The sequence below is a fragment of the Suncus etruscus genome, chromosome 8 (genome assembly GCF_024139225.1).
Source record: "Suncus etruscus isolate mSunEtr1 chromosome 8, mSunEtr1.pri.cur, whole genome shotgun sequence".
Lineage (NCBI taxonomy): Eukaryota > Metazoa > Chordata > Mammalia > Eulipotyphla > Soricidae > Suncus > Suncus etruscus.
In genome coordinates, this window is record NC_064855.1 from 63,249,447 (window position 1) to 63,258,792 (window position 9,346).

Here is a 9,346-nt window from a genome sequence, read left to right on the forward strand (position 1 = left end):
CTATATTCATTGTAGTTCTGTTTACAATAGCCAGAATATAGAAACAACCAAGATGCCCTTCAATGAATAAATGGCTAAAGAAACTGTGATCTATAACTATGTAGATCAAAGAGAAGACTCAGTTTTTACTAAAGCCTATCCACATTAAATAAAGTCATCAAGATTCATAAGATCTTATTTTGTCCCAACATACATTTCTTAACTTGATTCCCACTTCTCTTTATTTTATTTTATTTTTTTTCTTCACAGAATTATTTATGGTACATAGTGACAATGAACGAGGGGCATTCCCACCACCAGTGTTGTCCTCCCTCCACCCTTGTTCCCAGCATGCATCCCATATCTCCTTCCTTTTTCCCCCCAAAGTACTAGTGTAACTGGTCTCCACTTTACAGCTTGTTGTAGATAATCTATTCTTTTGTCGTTTGAGATAAAAAGGATAAGAGAAAAAGGAAGAAAAAATTTGGTAGCAACTACCAAAAAAAGAAAGAGAAAAGAGAAAAAAATGCACCATAGTTATAAATCATAGACAGAAATAATTAGAGTTTGTGGGTTCAGAAATATAGCACAGAGTTAAGGCACTTGCTTTGTATGCAGTTGACACCAGTGTGGTCTCCAGCACACCACACATCCCTGAGAAATTCCAAGAATAATCCTTGTGCATAGAAACAGGAGTAAGCCTTGAGCTTCAACATCTATGCCCCTACTCCCAAATAAATAAATTAGGAAATCATTAGAATGTGGAAATAGATGACTGTTATGACACTTAAAAGAAATTCTGCTCATTAGAATAGTCAATTATTTTCTCAGATTTCTCTGAATGAGATACATCTGGGCCCACTGAAGAATGTTGTGATATTAAATATTAAATAAAAGAGTTGAATAGACTATATGGAATTAATATTTGTTATATCAGGCAAACAAATAGAGTTGTTATATTATGACTATATATGCTGGATCTGTGCATTTCTACTAAATAAAATAAAATAAAAATTTAAAAAAAGAAACTGTGATACATATACACAATGAAATATAATGCAACCCTCAGGAGAGATGAAGTCATGAAATTTTCCTATACATGTACATGGAATCTATTATGCTAAGTGAAATAAGCCAGAGGGAGGGAGAGAGACACAGAATAGTCTCACTGATCTACGGTTTTTTAAGAAAATTTAAGGACATTATTGTAATAATACCAGAGATAATAGAGATGAGGGGTGGAAGGACCAGCTCACAAATATGAAGCAGTTAGGGAAATAACTACACTAACAACTATCATGACAATCTTAATGAGTGAGAGAAGTAGACAGCCATACAGTCAGGGGTTTTGGGAGAAAGGAGATGGGGACAATGGTGGTGGGAATGTTGCACTGGTGAAGGGAGGGTGTTCTTTTTGTGAGTGAAATTCAACTATAGTCATGTTTGTGATAACAATGTTTAAAGATATAAAAATAAAAATAATAATAAAATTGTAAAGATAAAAAAATAATGAATAATGGGTGGTTCTCAAAAAATAGAAAGAAAGAAAGAAAGAAAGAAAGAAAGAAAGAAAGAAAGAAAGAAAGAAAGAAAGAAAGAAAGAAAGAAAGAGAGAGAGAGAGAGAGAGAGAGAGAAAGAAAGAAAGAAAGAAAGAAAGAAAGAAAGAAAGAAAGAAAGAAAGAAAGAAAGAAAGAAAGAAAGAAAGAAAGAAAGAAAGAAAGAAAGAAAGAAAGAAAGAAAGAAAGAAAGAAAGAAGAAAGAAAGAAAGAAAAAAGAAAGAAGAAAGAAAGAAAGAAAGAGAAAGAAAGAAAGAAAGAAAGAAAGAAAGAAAGAAAGAAAGAAAGAAAGAAAGAAAGAAAGAAAGAAAGAAAGAAAGAAAGAAATAAAGAAAGAAAGAAAGAAAGAAAGAAAGAAAGAAAGAAAGAAAGAAAGAAAGAAAGAAAGAAAGAAAGAAAGAAAGAAGGAAGGAAGGAAGGAAGGAAGCAAAGAGGAAGAAAGAACAAAAGAAAGGAAGGAAGAAAAAGAGAAGAAAGAAGAAAGAAAGAAAGAAAGAAAGAAAGAAAGAAAGAAAGAAAGAAAGAAAGAAATAAAGAAAGAAAGAAAGAAAGAAACAAAGAAAGAAACAAAAAAAGAAAGGAAGGAAGGAAGGAAGGAAGGAAGGAAGGAAGGCAGGAAGGAAGGAAGGAAGGAAGGAAGGAAGGAAGGAAGGAAGGAAGGAAGGAAGGAAGGAAGGAAGGAAGGAAAAGAAAGAAAAGAAAGAAAGAAAAAAGAAATTGCTCCTGGCAGGCTCAGGGAACCATATGGGATGCTAGGAATCAAACTCAGGTCTGTCCTGGGTAGACCTTGTGCAAGGCATACCCCTACTGTTGTACTTTTGCTCTGGCCCCATCCAGATCTGGATCTTGAGGCAATCTCCTATGTTTGCATTTCGTTCAGTGTTCCCCTTGAGTCTGATGGCAAACTTTCTAGTCTCTGGAGTTTTGATGTGGAGGCCAGTCTGTAACTGGGTGAAGCTCTGCCTCAAATCTCCAAGTGTTTTTCCATTCCTGCAGCCTCTTCCCAGTTTTGTCACTTTCTCCTGCTCTTGACCCCATATCCAGTCACAGGAATATAGATGAAGGTGTTTTGACAGTCTATGCATGTGTCTATGGGTTATCATCAAATAACGGCATATTTTATGGTTTGCTTTTGGCCACATCTGGTGATGTTTAGGGATTAATTCCAGGCTTTGAACTCAGGAATTCCTCTTGAAAGTGCACAGAGGGCCATATGGGATGCCAGGTCTTGAACCCGGGTTGGCCTTGTGCAAGGCAAACGACCTTTGCACTGTGCTATCCCTCTGGCCGCTGTGAGCATATTTTAATAATCATTATTACAGTACCACAAGAAATAAGACACAGTACCTGCCAGTCCTTGGTGCTAAAACCTTGATGTGCAATTACCCTCAAAAATAAAGTTGGTTAAATAAAAAATAAATGAATAAGATGCATAAATCAAGAGTAAGGGAAATTTCTCTGTGTAATCTAATTTTAAAGAAGACATGATTTGGGACAAATGAAACTAAAGTCTACCTAAATCCCAGAATTCAGACCATATTTATTACTGTAATTCTGTTATTTGGTTTAATTAGGCTTCTTGGACTAGCCTGGAATATATTAGCATTTTTACTATTTCTACAAGAGAAAATATTTTCCAATTTATGTATCAGACAACTCAATGACCTTATAAAATACAATCAATTTTTATGTTGAAGGTATCTGTACAGTCATTTATTTAGTTGTATGTAAAATAGTTTACTATAAAATTGAATTAATGTATAAAATAATGAAATACTGCTTTATGCCAAAATCAAAGTATTGATACTAAAAAAAGAATATATCCAGACATGTCCCACAATTTAGTGGCAGATGAGCAATTTCTTATTCTAAAAAATAATTTATTATAATTGCTAAGAGTAATAAATAGAAGAGTTTACTTATGTTCATCATTTCTTAGCTTCTTTCTGCTTCATGCCTTTACTCACAGAATGCCCTTTCCCGAATTATCTACACACCTAAAAACAGTTATTCTCAATTACAAAACTATGTTCATTTTCCAAAATTTACTGTTAGGAAAAATTGTTTTCCCAGTTGAATAAACTTATATGCATTTAAGTGAAATTCAAAAACCTTCTTATAACATTCAAATTTTTATTTACATATATGTTAACTTATACATTGGTTCATTTATACATACATACATAATTTCATACATTCAATTTGGAATATTGCTCTATGTCCCTCTATAATTTATTATATGATATAATTCAAATGTGTCATGTGCATCTTGACTGTCAGCAACTCTGCCATCCTTAGAATTCTTCTGTGTTTTTAACTTTTTTCCCAAGCATATCTTGTCTGCCACCCAAGTTTTGACATCACAGCTATTTTAAAATTCAGATGGGATGTTATTAGAAGAAACTTTAACCCAGACTACTACCCTTTTATATAATATTAGGACAGTTTTCTTCTTGTTATTCTTTATTTTTGTAGTCTTCTCTATTAAACCCTAATTAATTACCTTGTAATTAATTGAAAAACTGCTACTTACAACAAACTGTAAGTTTCAAGAGGAGAAAGGGAAAGATGATAATATTTGTAAATTTCTTTGATTCATCCATGTTTTAAATAACAATCAACGGTTAACACTTTCTGACGTTTGTTTTTCTCATTTGTTTTGTTTGTTTGGTTTGGGGAAAGGGGTCACACCACTTGTACTCAGAGCTTACTCCTGGTGCTTTGTTCAGATAGTTCAGCATAGTTCTGTGCTCTGGCATCACCCCTGGTAGTACTCAAGGAATTATATGTAGTTCTGGAGCTTGGTCAGCCATGGAAAGACAAGAATCTTAACTTTTTTTTTTTTTGCTTTTTTGGGCCACACCTGGTGACCCTCAGGGGCTACTTGCTGTGGACGTCCTGCGTCTCAGCAATTCTCATGGGTCATAGCACTACACAATAGGAAAGCGGGAGCATGAGTGGCCAAATATGAAATATGAATAAATGAAACCACACAGAGAATGTGGGGTCAACACGTTTCTGGCAGGAGTGCGACAAGTTTAATTTTTTGAGCAGGGGAATTTATAGGTGTAAAATTAGCCACAGGTGAAGAATAATTGTAATCACAAAACCTAGTATAACAATAACAATACCTAAGCTATGGGTGTTGACTAAAAATTCTAAGTTACAAGAAGGAAAGTCAAGGTAACTCCCTGCAAGCCACTTTAAATGCAAAATCAGGATTAGGAAGAAGTAGGAAAAATCTAGAAACTTGATCTTTCTAGGCTGGACTCTATTTACAGAGGTCAAGTAAAGGGTGGTACCAAAATCCCCAAGAATGAGCTTCCCTATTTCTAAAGGAGAGTCAATAATCAAAATCTGCATTCGGGTTACGCCCTTGATTACCAGAAACTGCAGTTGCAAAGAGTATATTTGAAAAGGAAAGATTGTCTTTGCTTTTAGGGCTGACTATATACAGAAAAGGGGGTTTTCAAATAAACATTGGTGCTGGAATTTCTGGGCCAAATTATTTGATAGAGGTCAATATTTTACCTGATATAAACAAAGGAGAGATAGTCAGATACTGGCTGAAAATGTAATGCCAGGCGTCTCTTTGGAAATTCCTCAACTATCCACACAGGGGGAAAAGGCGTCCACAGTGGGCCTTTTGAGGAATCCCACGGGGGTTAAATTAGTTCTACCCACCAGGAAAATCTGAGGATACATCTGGTGGGCTGAGCCCCCTAAAAGCTTAGGTATGCCCTGGCAGCTACTCCTGGCTATGAGCTCAGAAATCGTTCCTGGCTTGGGGGAGCATATGGGACGCCAAGGGATAAAATGCAGTCTGTCCTAGGTTAGCGTGTGCAAGGCAAAATCCCTTGCACCACTGCTCCTGCCCCAAGAATCTTAACTTTTTGAAGATGCCTTTCATCTCAAAACGTCCTTCTATCTTTGTCAATGTCTCTTAGACTATGCCTCTGGGACTGATGCCTTTTGGACTTTGCAATGGGTTTACTTAACTTGGTCAGTGTGGTGCACATTCAAAGTTCTGCCTCTAGGAAAGCCTGCTTGGCATACTGTTTCTGCTCCTATAGCTTCCACCTTTACTTTCTTCCCAACACCCAGCTCACCAGCACACTTAGAATGAAACCAACTGCTGGGCTAATAGTACTACTCAGAGACTAGAATGGATAAGATACCTCTCTACCAGCTTCTCCCCCAATGTGGACCCCCAAGTCTATAGGGTGCAACTCCCAAATCCTTAACTTTCTCACCCACCCACCCATACTGAAAGCAAAATGTCCAATGTTCTAGCTCCAAGTCTTCAGCTAATGGCAAGTGTCCATTCAGAATGCTCATTCCATTCAGTAATGTAGTAGGGATAAAAATTAGTGAAATAAAAAAAAACAGTAACGGGGGGGTAAAAAAACACAGTAACAGGATCTCAAGTGATAGTACATCAGGTAGGATGTTTGCCTTGCACACAGCCAGCCAAACCTGGTCCGATCCCCAGCATTCCACATGGGCACCTCCCTACACCTCTGAGCCCATCAGGAGTAATTTCTGAGCTTAGAGCCAGGATTAATCACTAAGCACAAGAAGGTGTGGTACAAAAACAAACAAAAACAAAAAAGACAAATAAGATATAATAATTCCAAAGAGAGTAGTAAAACGATCTGTTTCAGATGATCTGATTTAACATATATAAGAATATATAACATATATCATATAAGTCCTAAGAATCTAGGGTCAGGAAAATAGAGTCCAAGTGAAACTCTTAGAACACAGTTGCTTAGCATATGCAGGACCCAATGTTTGGTCCCCAGTAATTATTGCCCACTACCTCTTGGAGGGAGCCCCAGGGGTCTCCAGCTACTATGTACATGGGCAGAATTGGCCCTTGGTTTAAAATAGCCTGAGAATATAAAAAAATAAATAAATAACCCAAACTTCTAGAACAAATTCACTGTTCATAAGATTAAATCCAAATGGATGGATTGTATTTTTAAAAATTATCATGAAAGATTCAGGAAAAAATAAGTTGTAAAAATTATCTATTGAAATAACATCAAAATTATCTGGGAACAAATTTCACAGTTATCAGATAAAATATTAAAACTATAAGTAGTTCTAAAAGAACTTCCAAGTATGAGTCAATAGAGAATAATATGTTATGTTTAAATATAGAGGAATGCAGTATTAAATCGTCTCTTTTCTTCAAATCACTCAGCAATAATTCCACCCATAATTATGGCAAGATTTGTTGTAGAAAACACGAACATACTCCAAAATTTATGTGCAAACTCAAAGCACCTGTAAAGTCTAAAGCAGTCTTCTAAAAGGACAAAATTTGAATATTTGTACTATTTAATTTTAGAATTACCAAATGCAACTTTGCCAGTAACTACTAGTCTACAGATAATCAAAAAGATTAAAGGAACAAAACTGAAAGTTTATAAAGCCATTTACATTTCAATAAGCATGCCAAAGCCATCAGCAAGGAAACCAGTTCTTTTAAAAGCAGTAATGGGGAAACTCATCATGCATTTTGTGGAGAGGATTCCACTCTAGCACAAGGTAGCTACAAATTATATTTGAAATCCCATAAATTTAAGTGTAAAACTTAAAAAACTGTAAAAGTTAGAGAATTTTGAGAAACAAAATTAGGAGATTATTTTCATGGTTTATGGATGGGTCAAGAACTTTTCAGATAAGACCAACAATGCAATGACCTTTTTTTTTTAAAAATATATGTGCTCATACAATGTTGATGACAATCAAAGATACAAAAGGTACAATAACTACAAAAATACATTTCTATACTATAATCAGTAATTCTAATTTTAGGCTTTTTAAAAAGAAAATTAAAAGTATAAACCTACAAAACACCTTGTGCTTGAAAGTTAATTTTGATTTTATATATAATCATAAACCAATGAGCAACCTAACTGTTTATTTTAGGAGAATCAAAAAACATGAGGCCAGATTGATAATACAGAGGTTAAGGTATTTGTCTTGCATATATCCAATCCATCTTTGTAACCTCAAACAACATCTTTGTAACAACAACAACAACAAAAGTGTGTATGTGTGGAATAGTCACATAAAGGAATGCATCTGATAAAGGAATTTAGTGAAGGGTAGCCTACAGATGACTACAATAGTGTAGTTGTATCTGAATACATGATGGTGAGAGAAGGAAGGATTACATGGGTATATATTCTATTACTCCTTCTATAATATTCTGAAATATTCAAAGTAATTTGTTGTGGAAAAATAAGAATAATGTTTTCCTCTGGAGAGCAGGAAGAAAGATTTTCTGGGAAGGAACATAAAAGAATTGCTATGATAAAAACAATTCTGTTTCCTGATGGATTACAAAGGTGTTTGCATTTGTCAAAACTCATCAACTGGTGTTCTTGGGACATGGACATTTCATTTTATGAAAAATTTGCCTCAAAAAGGAATAAGGAGGGGAGAGATAGTAGGGTACACAGGTTACTGCTGGTATGTTGGACTTGATCCCCAGCACTGCGTATGATCGCCCAGTACACCAGGTGTGATTACTGAGCACTGAACTAGGAGTAAGCATAACTTGAGCACCATTAGCTATGACCCAACTAATCCCCCCCAAAAAGAAAAAAGTCTTAAGCAAATATTAAATTTTTATTTTAAAATGTAATTAACTCCAGTTAATGATATACATTAATATCAAAAGTGTTCATGAATATCTACTTAGAAATAAATAAAAAACAATAAATGAACAGAATCAATTTAGATGAAGGAGTAAAATATGCTAATTTTATAATACAGATAATGAGTTTAGCTTTAACATTATTTCAGATTTGCTCTATGTATGATATTATTTTATCATAAAGTGATGAGAAAAGCCTCAGTGGAAATCACTACAATTGCATAGAGACTAGAACCACAAAAGATTCTTTTAGGGAGGAGCATTTTATCACTGACATTGTTTACAATTGCCAGCACATGGTGATAATAAAAACCAGATTGATTTTTGGTCTGGTTTATTATTGTTTTTAAATTCTCAGCAGCAATGCACACCCTTATTGCTTGCACCCAGGGTGGGCCCTCCTACCACACAGTCCTAGATACATGGTTAGTGTCATAGAACTGGAAAAGCAAAATGACAGGAATCAAAGCCAGATCTGCCTGATTCCAACACTCATACTCTGCCAATACGATTTGCATCATACTACTAGCTATGCTGCAAATTATACAAAGATGAGAAAGACATAATTCTTGCCTACAGCTTATAAGGAGATCATAATATAGTGCAGACAGATACATACTTATGTATTTCTAATTCAAGATAAATATTACTGATATTTCAGAGGACATCCTGGAAGAAAATGGGAAAGCTACCTAGACATGATGAGGTAAACTTTGCTCTCTCCAACCCTCTTCACATTTATGCCCAGTGCTACTGATGGCTACCCAGAGTTCCTAAGTTCAAATTCAAATGCCCAGTGCTGCTGTCATGGCTACCCAGAATTCCTAAATTCAAATTCAAATTATTTAACATGGCCTAAAATATCCTCCAAAGTCTGATTCCTTTCTATTTCTCTATCCTCATCTTAGACTTCTTCCTATGAGTGTCCTTCTAAAATGAACACACACACACAAACACACACACACACACACACACACACACACCCCACTCTGATCAGTTCCTGTTTTCTGTCTTCTTTATCATGTTTCTCTATTCCTACCTATGACTTGACCAGAAAGAATACTCTTCCTTATTTTATCTTTTCCTTCATCCTTCCACCAATCTTACTTGTTCTTAAGGGCTCCAATACCTTCTCTG